This window comes from Oncorhynchus clarkii, chromosome 1, assembly GCF_045791955.1.
Source record: "Oncorhynchus clarkii lewisi isolate Uvic-CL-2024 chromosome 1, UVic_Ocla_1.0, whole genome shotgun sequence".
NCBI classification, from domain to species: Eukaryota; Metazoa; Chordata; class Actinopteri; order Salmoniformes; family Salmonidae; genus Oncorhynchus; species Oncorhynchus clarkii.
This window is the reverse complement of record NC_092147.1, coordinates 24439252-24457668: the sequence shown is the minus strand read 5'-3', so window position 1 is coordinate 24457668 and position 18417 is coordinate 24439252. Positions and strand designations below refer to the sequence as shown.

Below are 18417 nucleotides of genomic sequence, written 5' to 3'. Positions count from 1 at the left end.
TTGAAAATAATGACTCCAACTTAAGTGTATGTAATCTTCCGATTTCAACTGTATGAACAGAGATACGCAATGCAACTTCTGATCCAGAGCACAGTGAATATCATCCAAAACCTTCAATGTTGCTGTAACAGTGCTGTGGCTTGACCTGAAACCTGACTGCATACCACTCAAAATACTGTTTTAATAGAAGTAGGCCTGGAGGTAGGCTGCTTATTGACTAGGAACTCCAACTCCTACTTTTGACAATTTTCACCAATAGTTTTTTAGTAGAGGGAGCTCACCTCCTTTCAAAAGAGGTAGGACAAATGTTGATTTTCACAACTTGGGGATTTTATTACATTTTAGGGTGTGGTTAAAAATGCATGTTAAAGGAGGAGCAGCTAATTGTAATAGGCTGGGGTCTAGACCATCAGGATGTTTAAATCAATTGCTTACAGGGCTCTGCACACCTCTGAGACAGAGAATGGTGAGAAGGAGTGGACTGGGGTATCGGATTACACTCTGTGGACTCTAACTACACCCTCACACAGTACACTGATACTCCAACACACACACACACACACAGTGCTGCTACTCTGTGTTTATTATCAAATCAAATCAAATTTTATTTGTAAACATACACATGGTTAGCAGATGTTAATGCGAGTGTAGCGAAATGCTTGTGCTTCTAGTTCCGACAATGCAGTAATAATCAACAAGTAATCTAGCTAACAATTCCAAAACTACTACTACTACACCACAAGTGTAAGGGGATAAAGAATATGTACATAAAGATATATGAATGAGTGATGGTACAGAGCGGCATAGGCAAGATACAGTAGATGGTATTGAGTGCAGTATATACATATGAGATGAGTATGTAAACAAAGTGGCATAGTTAAAGTGGCTAGTGATACATGTATTACATAAAGATGCAGTAGATGATATAGAGTACAGTATATACATATGAGATGAATAATGTAGGGTATGTAAACATTATATTAGGTAGCATTGTTTAAAGTGGCTAGTGATATATTTTACATAATTTCCCATCAATTCCCATTATTAAAGTGGCTGGAGTTGAGTCAGTGTGTTGGCAGCAGCCACTCAATGTTAGTGGTGGTTGTTTAACAGTCTGATGGCCTTGAGATAGAAGCTGTTTTTCAGTCTCTCGGTCCCAGCTTTGATGCACCTGTACTGACCTCGCCTTCTGGATGATAGCGGGGTGAACAGGCAGTGGCTCGGGTGGTTGTTGTCCTTGATGATCTTTATGGCCTTCCTGTGACATCGGGTGGTGTAGGTGTCCTGGAGGGCAGGTAGTTTGCGTTGTGCAGACCTCACTACCCTCTGGAGAGCCTTACGGTTGTGGGCGAAGCAGTTGCCGTACCAGGCGGTGATACAGCCCGACAGGATGCTCTCGATTGTGCATCTGTAGAAGTTTGTGAGTGCTTTTGGTGACAAGCCAAATTTCTTCAGCCTCCTGAGGTTGAAGAGACGATGCTGTCTGTGTGGGTGGACCAATTCAGTTTGTCTGTGATGTGTACGCCGAGGAACTTAAAACTTCCTACCCTCTCCACTACTGTTCCATCGATGTGGATATGGGGGTGTTCCCTATGCTGTTTCCTGAAGTCCACAATCATCTCCTTAGTTTTGTTGACGTTGAGTGCGAGGTTATTTTCCTGACACCACACTCCGAGGGCCCTCACATCCTCCCTGTAGGCCGTCTCGTCGTTATTTATCACGTTTAAGGTAAGACCCAGATGCAGACAACGTCAAAGTTACAACAGTTTATTAATCCAACAGGCAAAAGACCGGTCAAGAGCAGGCGGTGTTCAATAATCCAGATAGGTGGGGCAAAGGTACAGGACAACAGGCAGGGTTAGGGCAGGCAGAAAAGGTCAACACTGGGAAAACTAGAAAACAGGAACAATTGAGAGACAGGAACAGAGGAGAAACCGCTGGTAGGCTTGACAAAACAAAACAAACTGGCAACAGACAAACAGAGAAACCAGGTATAAATACACAGGGGATAATGGGGAAGATGGGCGACACCTGGAGGGGGGTGGAGACAATCACATAGACAGGTGAATCAGATCAGGGTGTGACACTATACAAGTCACTTTACCCCTACCTACATGTACATAATACCTCCATTATCTCGGCTAACCTGTACTCCTGCACATTGACTCGGTGCTGGAAACGCTTGTATATAGCTTTGTTATTGTGATTTTAATATGTTATTATTTTTCCTTTAGGTTATTTAGCACATTTTCCTTACTATTTTATAACTCTGCATTGTTGGTTAAGGGCTCGTAGTAAGCATTTCACAGTAAGGTCTATCTATACCTGTGAGAAATAAAATTTGCATGTGGCAAATAACATTTGATTTGATTTCACATAGGGTTAAAGGTCAAAATGAGCCCCATCAAATAATTAGCCTGCATCAAGAAAATGCTTATTAAAAGGGTTCAGAATAGAGGTTTTCTCAGTTACCACCTGTGAGTCTACCAGCAATTGTTTAGGAAGCTGTACATGTTTTTTTGCGCTCTAAACCTCAGATTATCAGATGTGTATTTGAGGTAGTGGTCTGCTTTCGGGTTTCGGGACATAGCCACACCCTGATTCCGAAGGCATTTAAAAGCCATCCAATCATCAGCCAAATTAGACCTTCTTGTTTTAGCCTACACATCGTTCCGTTTCCTCATGATTTTATCTAGTTCATCTGAGAACCAAGGGTTGTCTCTGCCCTTAATTCTGTATTGTTTGAAAGGGACTGCTTGTTGCATATATCCTGGAGTGCTTTCTGGAAGTGAGAAAAGGCAAATTCAACATCAGGGATGAATTCAACTCTATTCCGGGCAATGTTAAAAACATAATGTAAAAAACCCTGAATCTTTTCACGGTGATTACGTGGAGGTAATTTAGGAATTGTACCACCCCTTACAAATAAAATAAAATCACATGTTATTTGTCACGTGCCGAATACAACAGATGTAGACCTTACAGTGAAATGCTTACTTAAAGGCTCTTAACGAACAATGCAGTTTTAAGAAAATAGGTGTTAGGTAAATAATAGATCAATAAGAAATAATTAAAGAGCAGCAGTAACATAACAGTAACGAGGCTATATACAAGGTGTACTGGTACAGAGTCAATGTACAGGGGCACAGGTTAGTCGAGGTAATTGAGGTAATATTTACATGAAGGAAAAGTGACTGTGCATAGATAATAAACAGAGAGTAGCAGCAGCGTAAAAGAGGGGGTGGGGACAATGCAAATAGTCTGGGTAGCCATTTGATTAGCTGTTCAGGAGTCTTGTGGCTTGGGGGTAGGAGCCTTTTGGACATAGATTTGGCGCTCCAGTACAGCTTGCTGTGCGCTAGCAGAGAGAACAGTCTGTGACTATGGTGGCTGGAGTCTTTGACAATTTTTGACAATTTTTGACATTTTTGACAACTGACACTGCCTGCTATAGAGGTCCTGGATGGCAGGAAGCTTGGCCTCTGTGATGTACTGGGCCATATGCTCCACCCTTTGTAGTGCCTTGCTGTCGGAGGCCGAGCAGTTTCCATACCAGGCAGTGAAGCAACTGGTCAGGATGCTCTCGATGGTGCAGGTGTAGAACGTTTGGAAGATCTGAGGACCCATGCCAAATCTTTTCAGTCTCCTGAGGGGGAATAGGCTTTGTCATGCCCTCTTCACGGCTGTCTTGGCATGTTTGGACCATGATAGTTTGTTGGTGATGTGGACATGAACGAACTTGAAGCTCTCAACCTGCTCCACCACAGCCCCGTCGATGAGAATGGGGGAGTGCTCGGTCCTCTCCTTTGTTTTGATCACGTTGAGGGAGAGGTTGTTTTCCTGGCACCACATGGCCAGGTCTCTGACCTCCTCCCTATAGGCTGTCTCATCGTTGTCGGTGATCAGGCCTACCACTCTTGTGTCGTCTGCAAACTTAATGATGGTGTTGGAGTTGTGGCTGGCCATGCAGTCATGGTTGAACAGGGAGTACAGGAGGGGACTGAGCACGCACCCCCGAGGGGCCCCCGTGTTGAGGATCAGCATGGCAAATGTGTTGTTACCTACACTTACCACCTGGGGGCAGCCATCAGGAAGTCTAGGATCCAGTTGCAGAGGGAGGTGTTTAGTTCCAGGGTCCTTAGCTTAGTGATGAGCTTTGAGGGCACTATGGTGCTGAACGCTGAGGTGTAGTCAATGAATAGCATTCTCATGTAGGTGTTCCTTTTGTCCAGGTGGGAAAAGGCAGTGCGGAGTGCAATAGAGATTGCATCATCTGTGGATCCACTGGGGAGGGAGGCAAACCGGAGCAGGCCCAGGGTTTCCGGGATAATGGCGTTGATTTGAGCCATGACCAGCCCCTCAAAGCACTTCATGGCACTCCCAATCACAATCGGGTGTGATACAGCCTGAATTCGAACCAGGGACTGCCTCTTGCACCAAGATGCAGTGCCTTAGACCGCTGCGCCACTCGGGAGCCATGACCAATATAAATATATATATATAGAGATACATTTTTAAAAATCTGAAAATTAACCATGTGTAGGTAGATGTGGAAAGATTTGTTGCAAGTTGGGGAAGGAGGCGGGGTTCACACCTAGCTCGGCTAGGGTTGAATAGTCTATTGTTCAGCTAACAGCCCATCCTGCTATTCAAAGAAATGTACAGTATTATCCAGAGCCATGAGTGCATGGAATTCCCTTCCATCTTATATAGCACAAGTGGTGAAAAAAAAAATAAAGCAGCACCTCACTGCACAATGCCTCTTCCTCATGTGTGTATGTACTGACATGTATGTGTAACTGATGGGTGCACACACACACACATACACACACACACTCACTCCATGTTATTGTTTTTAAATATATATCAATTGTTGTCTTTTGTCTGTAAAGTATTTTTCGTTATGTGTTGAACGCCAGTAAGACTAGCTGTTACCATTAGCATTGGCTAATGGGGATCCTAATGAATATATTTTTTTAACAAGATAACATTTGCATCAGAGACCATGGTGTGTGTGTAAATGTGTTGTACGAAGCTCGGGATGAAGGAGGCAATTGGCAGCGGTACATGTACCAGTCAGGGGTGAGCAGGCCTTGGTAGTCAGTAGCAGAGGCAACAGACTGAAAGGTGAGGGCCAACCAGTGCAGCACGCCATGGGAGTAACCTAGACACTTGCAAACAAAAGTGCATGAGACACACGGGTTCAGCTGCCGTCTTGGTAGGAATGTTTGGATACCGGGACGATTGTAAGTGGTTCATCAATTCTAAAATGCACTAGACTATGTAAGACAAAATCCACAAAAAAAATGCATATGTGTTCCCAATGTCTAAATAGTGATGGCAGGGCTAGTTCAAAGTGCAGTAGGATGTTTCTCCTCTCAGGTGAGTAAATCAGACCATGCTTGGTGAATAGCATTAGGTTGATCTATGTGTGCAGCACACAGGAGACCTGAATAGATCATGTGAGACAAAAGTGACAAGAATGAATGAAAGAAATCATCACAACAAAGGAATGTAGTTTGTGAGCTGGAAAATGAACATCCTGACAGTCTGAGGCAAGGTGCTCTGCAATCATCCTATTCCATCTATTGACAGGGATAATGTGGCATATCTTATTTGTCAGTATGAATGAAATTAGTGGGCCCTGCCTTGATGACTGTATTAGATTTACACTACTTGTCCTATAGAATTTTGTAGTCTTAAATTATTACTTGGAATAAACTGATAGCTAAAATGTTTTTTTGTCCTGGAATGACATGCTAGCTAGTGATAAAGCTATCTTCTCCTGCTAGCTAGCAACAGATCTACATGTTTAAACTAGCTAACTAACTAGCAAGCTAGTAAGCAAACATGTACATTACTAAGGTTGCTGCGTTCTAAGTTGGGAGTAATTTTACAGCTTTCATTTATGGTATCAGCTTTCTATTACTAAATAAAAAATACTTGTCGGACTGAGATCTCTCTGTCAAGCTGTCACCAGCTATCTACTACCTTAGGTATGGATAACGTGACGTGATCAACAGAAATAGTAACATGGATTGTACATGAGTTTTGATCGGTTTACAGTTTAGTACTCAGCCGTGTTTGCCTGTCCATAACAGTTCAAACCAAAAAGCAATAGTTGACATTACCAACAAACTTAAAAGTGTTTGTTTTATTCACTGCTTTAGCACACTCTGCCAACTGAATCTAAATCCTGGCTGAATCCTGGCTTAGGAAGAACACCAAAAACCCTGAAATATCCATCCCAATAGCAAGCGGCAGCAGTGAGACTTGTTTCTGGATAAGTAGATATTTAAAAGTAGAAGCTCAAATTGTTTGAGCACAGACCTGGATAGTAAGACAGAACTCTGCAGGCTATGTCTGCAGTAGATTGCAACTCCACCCCCCTTGGCAATTCTATCTTGTCGGAAAATGTTATAGCTATATCCAGAAACAAGTCTCTCACCGTTGCTGCTTGCTATAGACCACCTTCTGCCCCCAGCTGTGCCCTGGACACCATATGTGAATTGATTGCCCCCATCTATCTTCAGAGCTTGTGCTGTTAGGTGACCTAAACTGGGACATGCTTATCACCCCGGCCATCCTACAATATAAGCTTGATGCCCTCAGTCTCACACAAATGATCAATGAACCTACCAGGTACAACCCTAAATCCGTAAGCACGGGCACCCTCATAGATATCATTCTAACCAACCTGCCCTCCAAATACACCTCTGCTGTCTTCAACCAGGATCTCAGCGATCACTGCCTCATTGAGAATTTCAATAAGCATTTTTCTACAGCTGGCCATGCTTTCCACCTGGCTACCCCTACCCTGGTCAACAGCCCTGCACCCCCCACAGCAACTTGCCCAAGCCTCCCCCATTTCTTCTTCACGCAAATCCAGACCGCTGATGTTCTGAAAGAGCTGCAAAATCTGGACCCCTACAAATCAACCGGGCGAGACAATCTGGACCCTCTCGTACTAAAATTGTTGCAACCCCTATTTCTAGCCTCTTTCGAATCGTTTGAGATCCCCAAAGAGTGGAAAGCTGCCGCGGTCATCCTGTCTTCAAAGGGGGAGACACTCTAGACCCAAACTGCTACAGATAAGAGACAATACTGTGCTGCTATATTCATCAACCTGGCCAAGGCTTTCGACTCTGTCAATCACCACATTCTTATCGGCAGACTCAACAGCCTTGGTTACTCAAATCACTGCCTCGCCTGGTTCACCAACTACTTCTCAGATAGAGTTCAGTGTGTCAAATTGGAAGGCCTGTTGTCCGGACCTCTGGCAGTCTCTATGGGGGTGCCACAGGGTTCAATTCTCGGGCCGACTCTCTTCTCTGTATACATCAATGATGTCGCTTTTGCTGCTGGTGATTCTCTGATCCACCTCTACGCAGACGACACCATTCTGTATACTTCTGGCCCTTCTTTGGACACTGTGTTAACTAAGCTCCAGACAAGCTTTAATGCCATACAACTCTCCTTCCATGGCCTCCAACTGCTCTTAAATGCAAGTAAAACTAAGCGCATGCTCTTCAACCGATCACTGCCCACACCTGCCCACCTGTCCAGCATCACTACTCTGGACGATTCTGACTTAGAATATGTGGACAACTACAAATACCTAGGTGTCTGGTTAGACTGTAAACTCTCCTTCCAGACTCACATTAAGCATCTCCAATCCAAAACTAAATCGAGAATTGGCTTCCTATTTCACAACAAAGCATCCTTCACTCATGCTGCCAAACATACCCTCGTAAAACTGACTTTCCCACCGATCCTTGACTTCGGGGATGTAATTTACAAAATAGCCCCCAACACTCTACTCAGCAAATTGGATGCAGTCTATCACATATACTACCCACCACTGCGACCTGTATGCTCTCGTTGGCTGGCCCTTGCTTCATATTCATCGCCAAACCCACTGGCTCCAGGTCATCTATAAGTCTCTGCTTGGTAAAGCCCCGCCTTATCTCAGCTCACTGGTCACCATAGCAGCACCCACCCGTAGCACGCGCTCCAGCAGGTATATTTCACTGGTCACCCCCAAAGCCAATTCCTCCTTTGGCTGCCTTTCCTTCCAGTTCTCTGCTGCCAATGACTGGAATGAACTGCAACAATCACTGAAGCTGGAGACTCATATCTCCCTCATTAACTTTAGGCACCAGCTGTCAGAGCAGCTCACAGATCACTGCACCTGCACCCCAGTATCTATACGTGCGCACTCATCTTCTGCATCTATCATTCCAGTGTTTAATTGCTATATTGTAATTATTTTGCCACTAAGGCCTATTTAGTGCCTTACCTCCCTTATCCTACACACACCCTGTATATAGACTTTTTCTATTATTTTCTATTATTTTGTATTATTGGCTGTATGTTTGTTTATTCCTTGTGTAACTCTGTGTTGTTGTTTGTGTAGCACTGCTTTGCTTTATCTTGTCCAGGTCGCAGTTGTAAATGAGAACTTGATCTCAACTGGCATACCTGGTTAAAAAAACGTGAAAAAAAAAAAAAAAAAAAGCAAACATCAATTAAACTAAATCAGATAACTCGCTATGGCCCACTGCCTAAAGTTCAGTAGCCGAAGTCTATGCCCCTTCGTCTGTGATTTGTCAACAGCATGGATTCTTTAATGAAGTGTTTGTCGTCATTCAATGGCAGACGACTTGTTTTCATGCACATTTTTTCACTTGAGAAATACTGCATATAAACATCTTAGACTAAGAAGTCAACATTAATGACAGAATTCTTGATTATGCGAGGCACTGAAGTTCGCTTCGCCTAGCCGAGTTCTGCTAGGAGCAAACCGAAACTAGTATGCAGATGCCTTAATAGTATCCCACCCAGAATCCTCCACATGGGGTCCCTTAGGTGAGGAGTGTTGATGTCTCATCCTTTCCCATTTCCTTTCCTCTCCTCTCCTCTCCTGTTCTTCCCTTTCCCTCCTGTCCTTCCTTTCCTTTCTTCCACTCTTCTCCTCCACCTCTCATCCTCTCTCATCTGCTTTACCTCTCCTCTTCCCCTGTCAGTACAGTAATTAGCTCAGAAAGGAGGGAACAGATGAGCCCTGATGCAGTGCGGGAGAGAAGAAGAGAACAAAGGAGGAGAGTAGTGATGAAGGGGGGGAGCTGAGGGGATTAATGTTCAGGTGGTGTAACTCCTCTGATGGTTCTGAGAAAGTTCAGGAGGAGTTCACTGTAAATATCACTTTCTGCACTCTTAGTGCCGCTGCAGTCAGCAACCTTTCAGATGCTCCATCTGTGTTCCAAGCCTCTGTAAGAAAAGCTAAATGGAGGCCTGACAGCTCTCGCTCAATACAGAGCACAATCACTGCCGGAGCCAGATACCTATCAGTACACCCATCCTCACCTCATTCACACGCTCCCTCCAACTGGCTCTCTGTCACTTTTTATTCTGCAACTATCCTCCCCAGCATCTGCACCACTACAGTATATCCTCCTGTTCCCTCTGCCGCTGGTGAAGTGGCGTATAGGGTGATTTGCTGATGCTCTGTGTTTGTAAATTGTGTGTTTGCATGAGATGAATACATATTTTTGAGATGATAAAGAAGAGGTATCTAATAAGAGATAATCTCACTCTCACACACATTTTCTCTCTGTTCGTCCTTCCTCCACTCTCTGTTCCCTCTGCTATGCTCTGCGACTTAGGGTAGATGAAGATGTCAGGTTAGATGGGATCAATAGGGGAATTGTCAGGACTCACGTTGGACAGCGTTAGTGGGGGGCCCAGGTCGAGAAACAGCGTGTCAGTTTTTCTAATCAATGCCATAATTACTTCTCCTCCCTACAAAGACCACCCAAGACCCTGCTCAATTGTTTACTCAGTATTTCCTTAATCTCCTGTTGATTCACCGAACAAATTACATGTGTAATAGTGTGTGTGTGTGCATGTGAGAGAGAGGGGGGAGAAAGGTAGAGTCATGAGCGAGAGGGATGGAGACCAGAAGTGCGTTCAGTTCGCTTGAATGTTTGCTATGTTGTGGAATTTTTTGTACTGAATGACAAGTTTCCCCCAAACTTTCTTTTACATTCTTGAACAGACTTTGAGGTATGTTTACTCCCATTTGGTGGTTGTGGATAGGTGAGGCTTGAAGCAATGAGTGACTTATTTAAAGGGCAGTGGCCATGCTGACAGCATTCCCCAACTCACAACCCAACCCCTCCCTTTTTTTAATTAAATGTTCCAGAATTTAAAAACGTCACTGAACGCAGCCCAGAAGTTGAATAGTGTGCTAGTGTGTGACAGCATGAGTTTAAATGGAGGTGTGTTTTGTGCATGAGATTAACGACCTTTAAAGTGCCATTTTGTCTCCATTCTGATGCGCTGCTGTTGGGGCTGCTCTTGTACAGATGACCTGCCCCTGTTAATTACCTCATTAATGACTCATCCTCGTTAATGATGTTTGCAGTCTCTGGAGCAATGAAATTAGCAGAGGACTTGGGGCAGGCAGGAGAAAAAAAGAGGGGGAAATGGTAAAAAGCAAACATTAAAGTGCTTGGGATTAGTGGGAGGGGTTCTGCTGGAGAGCTCTCTCTTGTGCGGTGGAGGACACATTCTGAAAATGGCTTCAAACAGGAATGTTTGGGTCAGTCAAAAGGAATGGATTTCCCTGTGGAATAGCAGCTCAGAGAGAGAGATCATGTCCATCATTGAGCATAGCTCCCATTCCTTCTTTGTTCAAAAGCAGATGTACATTCTTTTTTTAAAAAAAGGTTATATCTGGAACCTAAAAGTTTTTTTTGGCTGTCCCCATAGGAGAACCCTTTGAAGGGTTAGTTCCAAGTATAATTGTTTTGGGTTCCATGTAGAATCCTTTCCACAAAGGGTTCTACCTGGAAACAAAAAGGTTTTACCTGGAACCAAAATGGGGGCAGTCGCATTTTGGAACCCTTTTTTCTAAGAATGGACTGTAGCTTATTCACATATACTGTATGTCAGTAAAATGTGACTTGAATTGGTTATGGAGGACATTCGAGTCATCCTTTGTCCATTAATGTAGCAAGATATGAGTTTCTCCTCACACTCATACCTCCAAAGTGAAGACTGACGTGTGCTGACCTACTGTACACCTTATTACACAGTGAAAGTTTTCTTCCTGGTCTGTATAAAAACTCACATCATATGTGTATGCTATAGATGTGTACACATACACATGCACTCATCCTTATTTCACCCCATACACACCTCATGTGAACATACACATGTTCTCACCCTATACAGCTCTATAACAACCCAGTGATTGGCCAGTAGAAGCTGCAGCCTCACCTTGTCCTTACTGTACCCCAGTCATAATAATGTGTTTGTATCATGTCACCGGGCTGTACCAATTGCCAACGTAGTATTGTTCAGTGATAATGGATAATTCGAGAGATATGAAGAGAGATGAGTTGACATGGGTAGGGAGAGCTCAAGGAGACCTCAAGGATAGCGTGGCAGCCATTCCCTGTGTTCATTAGAGTTGTTCTGTCCTGTGATCGACTCATTGGCCACTCTGACCTTAATGACGTGCTGGAGTTGTTCTCTGTGTTTTCCTCAGAACTGACAGTTGACTGATAGTCCCTCACACATTCCCAGGCCTCTCCTGCTCTGCTCTTCTCTACTCTGCCCGGCTCAAATGAAATTAATAAACAAACTTTTGCATGAATACCGGTGGGATAGAAATGGCCTGAGGAAAGGGAGAGAGAGAGAGAGAGGAGGAGAAGGTGGAGGGGGGAAAGCTGTTCAGCAGTCTGTCTTCAGTTCAACCCTGTCACATTCTCTGTTACGATGGTAATCATTCTCACTCAAAACGTTATTTAAAAAGTTTTGCTCTAACTTTAGGGAAGTTAGACTACTGGCTGAGCTCTAAACTCATATGGAGATGGCTACTGTGCTCCTCTTGAGGGTATTAACCTGCACTGCAGATGTCTAGGCAGCGCTCTGCCTGATCAATCATTGTTATGCTGGCCGATTTACTCTGGTTATTGATTGTTTATCTTCTGTTCTCTTTTCCTACTCTCAGACTTTGTTGTATACTGATTTCAGCCTGTACTTATGAAACAGTGATACTGTTGAGTCCTGGTATCAGCTTGTTGCTGTGCCTGTCTGTACAGGTATACAACAGATCTGGTTTTCCCAAATGTGGATCTTGGAAAATAAAATGTCTCTTTTGCAGACCTTGCTACATATTTCCTCTTTGGGTAAATCCATTTGAATTCAATCACTTTTTGACAGCACCCCTTTATAGGTTTGAATGAAACCTTCCATACATATTTGCCCATTGTAGAAGGGCTCAGAGAGTGACTTTCTGGACCTGAATGCCAAAACAAGAGATGAAGGTGCTCAAAGTTGACCTATTTTGCATACTCACCATACCATGAGACATCCGTCTTCATCACTGGAAAAGATGAACGGTTGTCATTGATCTAATTAAAAAGCTTACAAACAGGGTTGTTTAACTATCTTTTGTATTGAAAAAATAAAGTTTTTAACCTTAAACGTCAATGATCAAATGTTTTAAATATTTGCATATGTTGTAGCTTAAACCCTATTTTATATAATCGGAAGTTTGTGTGTTGTGCCCGCCATCGGTTGAGACACAACATGCTCTTGAATACAGGGTTTTTAAATCAAAAGGATGCTGTCAAAAAGTGATTGAATTCATATGGATTTACCTCTTTCTCGCTCCTTATCTCTCTTTTATTAGTGTGAAGATGGTGCTGCTGTGGACTGCTGGAGACATCTTCAAGACGGCATACTTTGTGATGAACGACAGCCCGTTTCAGTTCTGTGTGTGTGGGGCAGTCCAGATCCTTATCGACGTAGCCATCCTGCTGCAGGTGCTTTACTATGGACAGGACATCGGAGTCAAACTGGGCTGAGCCCTCATAACCTTCTCATACACCCATGCTCTTAATCAAAACTTGTGCCTTACCATGTCTATTTTTTTAATTAGATAGAGGATACCAGAGAGTGTATGTTCTTCTATTTGAGGCTATTTATTTGTTTTCATGGGTCATTTTTTGTGGTAGTTACTGAACGGTAGCAGAGCAGCCAGGCATTGTGTGTTTGTGTGCGTGTATATGTGTTTTTGCTTTTACTATCCTTGTGGGGACCAGAAGTCCTAACAAGGATAGTAAAACAAAGAAAAAATGTGGACAAGTGGGGACATTTTGTGTGTGTGGGTGACTCCTTCATTGTGTTTTTAAGATTAAATATAGACATGTGTATGTGTTTGTCCGTGTGTGTCGCCATGGGCATTCGTGACACTTAGGAGCAGGGCAACGCCACAGAATGTACACATTACAGTATATCTACAGGAAGCATGGGCCACATTCATCTCTCTAAAACAGCTATTTCTGGACAGTTTATATATGCTTTGTCTTACCATCACAGACGGGAGGTTTCTACTCACCAGGAAGAACTGTCTTTGACTCAGAGGGAAAGGAGAATGAACTGTATTGCAAAATTGGATACTTGGTAACACAGCTATCTAAATCAACAATTCTCCATTCCGTCTTATCACCCACATACAGCACAATTATATACGGATCCATTAAAACATTCTGTTAGTCTTGGATTTTTCCTTTAAGCTTTGCTAACGAGTACTCCTGCCATACTGAATACGTTTCAATGGTCAGTTGTGAGGGAACATTGTAGAATAAATTGTTATGGTGTTCTGGGTCTGGTCATTTAGAGAGAAAATAATGGAGACTTCCCGGGTCATTTAGTCTGTGGTCACATCAGTGTCGGTCGTCAATTTCATGCTGTTTAGTTTTACTGAGAGCTATCTGAGATGACTGAGCTGTTTCTTTTGGTTGGGAACAGCTTTATTGTCATCAGAGGGACATTTAGTTTTCTCTCATTTGACGCCAGTCATGACCATCACAGTCCTCCCAAATGGTTTAACGTCATAGAGACCCTGCTAGAATGAAAAAAGAGAGAGATGGATGATCAGCTGAATGAACGTCTGTGCCGGCCTGCCTGTCTTCCTCAGATCTGACCTTTATGCATGGCCAGTATATAAGTGGCTGTGGCCTCCCAGGGCTGAGACTGTGACAATCATTTGCGTGGCTAATGTTTGCACAGCATGCAGAAAGACCCCCGCGCCGTTAGGTTTCCCATCCGTAGCTGACAGCCCTTCCTGCCTCTGCCTGGCAGTGTGAAGCTGAAAACCAGGCCAGATACAGGTAACTGCCAAAATAAAGGAAACACCTCAAAAAAGTGTCTTAATAGGGCGTTGGGCCACCACGAGCCAGAACAGCTTCAATGCACCTTGGCATAGATTCGACAAGTGTCTTGAACTCTATTCGAGGGATGCGACACCATTCTTCCTCGAGAAATTCCGTAATTTGGTGTTTTGATGGTGGTGGAAAATGCTGTCTCAGGCACTGCTCCAGAATCTTCCATAAGTGTTAAATTGGGTTGAGATCTGGGGACTAAGATGTCCATGGCATATGGCTTACATCGTTTTCATGCTCATCAAACCATTCAGTGACCACTTGTGCACATTGTCATCCTAAGGGAGAATAGCCATGGTAGCCAAAATAATGTCCTGCCCAGCATTTCTATACATGACCCAAACCTGTGTTTAGGCACCTGCTTTCAATATACTCTGTATCCTTCATTTACTCAAGTGTTTCCATTATTTTGGCAGTTACCTGTAGATTGCTTGTAAAAAGTGTGCAATGCCATCCTCCAGATAAAAAAAATAAATGTAAGCTTGGCTTGAATTCCATTCATTTCAAGAGGTGTTAAGTTAGTAGCTGAAAGGACCATACTCAAATCTAACGAATGGGTGTGTTCCTCTGCCAAGGTGTTGCTGACGCCGCCAGATCTTACAACGCCTGGAAAGGTATTATATGTATCAGCTAACCACATCATATAATTATAACAATCTGTCAGTCGATGACACAGTCAATGACATGGCATGAAAACACTGGTTGATGCATGCAATATCTAAGCAGGGGAACACGACCAAAACCTACCCCCAATCCCCAAATTATTTGACTCTGCATTTTTATGACCTGTATGTTCACATGGTTTTATTGTTTATAAGTATACTTGGCAAAAACAATGACATTATTTATCGTCATTCTTATATTGCCATATTATAGTCAGTTGGTACAAGAAGGCTTCTTGTGTTGTTTTCTTATTGCGTCTGTATCCTATCAGTTGCTTTCTTGTGATGTTTTCCCATAAACTCAGATTGTCTGTGTGTTAATGTGTTCCTCCCTATGTTTAATATACTGGGTCTGGCTAGCCAGCCTTGAATTCCCCAGGAAATTAGGATAACCCTTCCAATGACAATCTATCAACCAAGTCTTTATTACCAACTCTTTATAGAGTAAATGTTTTTGCCTTTAAACTTCAAACATACTGAAAGTATATTCATTGTTTTTAGATATATGTTTGGGATATGTCCACATAGATAAACTATGTGCTTCGTGTGGATGTCAGCTACTGTCAAAATGTTCCCAAAAAAGACGCATCTCAAGACTTTTACCAAACGGTGCTGTAATTACAGTTTGGTTGTAAAGAATGTTTTAGAGATGAGATATCTGCATGGATAAACACTGTTTTAAGTTTTAACATCAAAATATGTACTTTCAAAATTGTGAGCTATGCCAAAGCTAAAACTACATAGGTAATAATATATAAATGTGTTTTGTTGTAAGATCAGTTACTGTCCAAGTGGTCAAATTCTATCAAGTCTGTTGTAGGAAATACAATTTAAGTTTGTATCTAGGAAATGCTTGTATTTACCCAAACATTCATTCTTATAAAACATTCATAGCAACACCTGGTCATTTGTCAGATTTCTGTAAGGTGATGTGTGTACAGAGTGAGGCGACGGCCAAGTATTTATTTGTGTCGGTGTGATGAGAGTAGGAATACCTTCCTGGGAAACACTGTTCAAATCCTATATTCCAAGCCCCTTCTCCCTGTCATGGTGCAGATGAACTGGGAGATGAATATTCATTAAGAAGCTTCTTCTCCACTCCTGGGTAATGTATTACCATAGCTCCCTATAGGTCTATGTAGAGGAGGTCCAGGGGGACGGTATGTCCAGGAGGAGATTGGTAGAACATGAAATATTAAAACCTGAGGGAGGGAGGGTCTTTAGATTATAGATGAGATATGTCTCTCCTCTCTAATATTCTACATGTTCCGCACTTCTAGACAGGCCCAGCCATTAGTGATGTTGTGTCACATTGTCAATTCTGGGTAATCATCCTTGACTCTGGGCCGAGGGGTGCAGGGTGGGATAGGGGTATTTTATATTTTATTAGGATCCCCATTAGCTTTGCAAAAGCAGCAGTTACTCTTCCTGGGGTCCACATAAAACATGAAACAGAACATTAATAGACAAGAACAGAACTATATCCATTTTAAAAAGGCACATGTAGCCTACATATCAATACATACACACAAACTATGAAGGTCAAATAGGGGGTGTTGCTTTATCTGTTTTTTAAACCAGGTATGCTGCTCATTTGAGCAATATGCAATAATGTCTCTATATAATACTGTAGGCATTATTGAATTTGTTCTGGATTTGGGGATTGTGAAAAAACCCCTAGTGGCATGTTTGATGTGTGTGTGTCAGAGCTGTGTGTACGTTGACTATGCAAACAATTTGGGATTTTCAACACATTACAGTTTCTTATAAAAATAAGTGATGCGGTCAGTCTCTCCTCAACTTTTAACCAAGAGAGACTGGCATGCATAGTATTTATATTAGCCCTCGGATTACAATGAAGAGCAAGACACGTGCTCTCTGTTCTGGGCCAGCTGCATCTAAACTAGGCCTTTCCTTGCAGCACTCAACTAAACGACTGAACAATTATCAAGATTAGACAAACTAGATCCTGCAGGACTTTCTTTTTGGAGTGTGATGTCAAAAAAGCAGAGCATCTCTTTATTACGGAAAGATCTCTCCCCATCTTTACAACCATTGAATCTACAGTATATGTTTTGGCCATGACAGTTTACAATCTAATGTAACACCAAGTAATTTAGTCTCCTCAAGTTGTTCAACAGCCACAGCATTCATTACCAGATTCAGCTGAAGTCTATAACTTAGGGAATGATTTGTACCAAATACAATGCTCTTAGTTTTAGAGATGAGGAAGTGGTGTTCCCGTGCTGGGAGCAGGACAGGCCGAGTCCAGGCAGCCACACAGCCCTTCCCCATGATGTATGACCTCATCTGGCTCTGACTGTGGCCTCAACAGGCAGCCCTGTGACTGAGAGCTTGGCAGAGCACGTTGCTGTTCACCTTAAAGCACATACTGTAACTCTGACCAAAATATAGCCTAGGCCAAGAAAACAGCTGAGCTCACCTAAAAATATAATGGAATAGTAAGAAACCTAAAGGCATTATGGTTGGTAATTTCACCTACTTCACAGTATTTTGGGAGTCAAACTGACTGAGCAACCCTCCCATCTCAAATTGGTTTTCTGTGGCAAGATTTATGAAACTGTTGTCCTTAGCTTTTTGGGGGGTATTTTATTAGGATCCCCATCAGCTGTTGCAAAAGCAGCAGCTACTCTTCCTAGGGTCCACAAAAAACATGAAACATAATACAGAATGGCATAATACAGAACATCATTAGACAAGAACAGCTCAAGGACAGAACTACAGACATTTTTAAAAGGCACACGTAGACTACATATGAGTGCATACACACCAACTATTTAGGTCAAACGGGAGAGGCGTTGTGCCGGGAGGTGTTGCTTTATCTGTTTTTTGAAACCAGGTTTGCTGTTTATTTGAGCAATATGAGATGGAAATGAGTTCCATGCCATAAGGGCTCTATATAATACTGCATGCTTTCTTGAATTTGTTCTGGATTTGGGGACTGTGAAAACACCCGTGGTGGCATGTCTGGTGGGATAAGTGTGTGTGTGTCAGAGCTGTGTGCATGTTGATTATGCAAACAATTTGGAATTTTCAACACATGAATGTTTCTCGTAAAAAGAAGAAGTGATTAAGTCAGTCTCTCCTCAACTCTTAGCCAAGGGAGACTGGCATGCATAGTATTTATATCAGCCCTCTGATGACATTAAGAGCAAAACGTGCCGCTCTGTTCTGGGCCAGCTGCAGTTTAACTAGGTCTTTCCTTGCTGCACTGGACCACACGACTGGACAATATCAAGAATAGACAAAAGTAGAGCCTGCAGAACTTTTTGGAGTGTGGTGTCAAAAAATCTGAGCATCTATTTATTCTGGTCAGACCGCCTCCCCATCTTTACAACCATTGAATCTAATCGTTTTGACCATGACAGTTTACATTCTAAGGTAACGCCAAGTACTTTAGTCTCCTCAACTTGTTCAACAGCCACAACATTCATTACCAGATTCAGCTGAGGTCTAGATCTTAAGGAATGATTTGTCCCAAATACAATGCTTTTAGT

The 18417-nt window shown here is 42.7% G+C and overlaps 1 protein-coding gene across 1 annotated transcript in view; it reads left to right on the top strand.

Annotated features, from left to right (window-relative positions):
* LOC139392705 (solute carrier family 66 member 2-like) overlaps window positions 1–15796 on the top strand; it is a 97520-nt gene extending 81724 nt beyond the window's left edge. The window contains exon 5 of the mRNA XM_071140929.1: window positions 12704–15796. The gene's annotated coding sequence lies outside the window, so the exon portion shown is untranslated. The remainder of the gene's footprint in view (window positions 1–12703) is intronic.
* Window positions 15797–18417: the final 2621 nt, after the last annotated feature.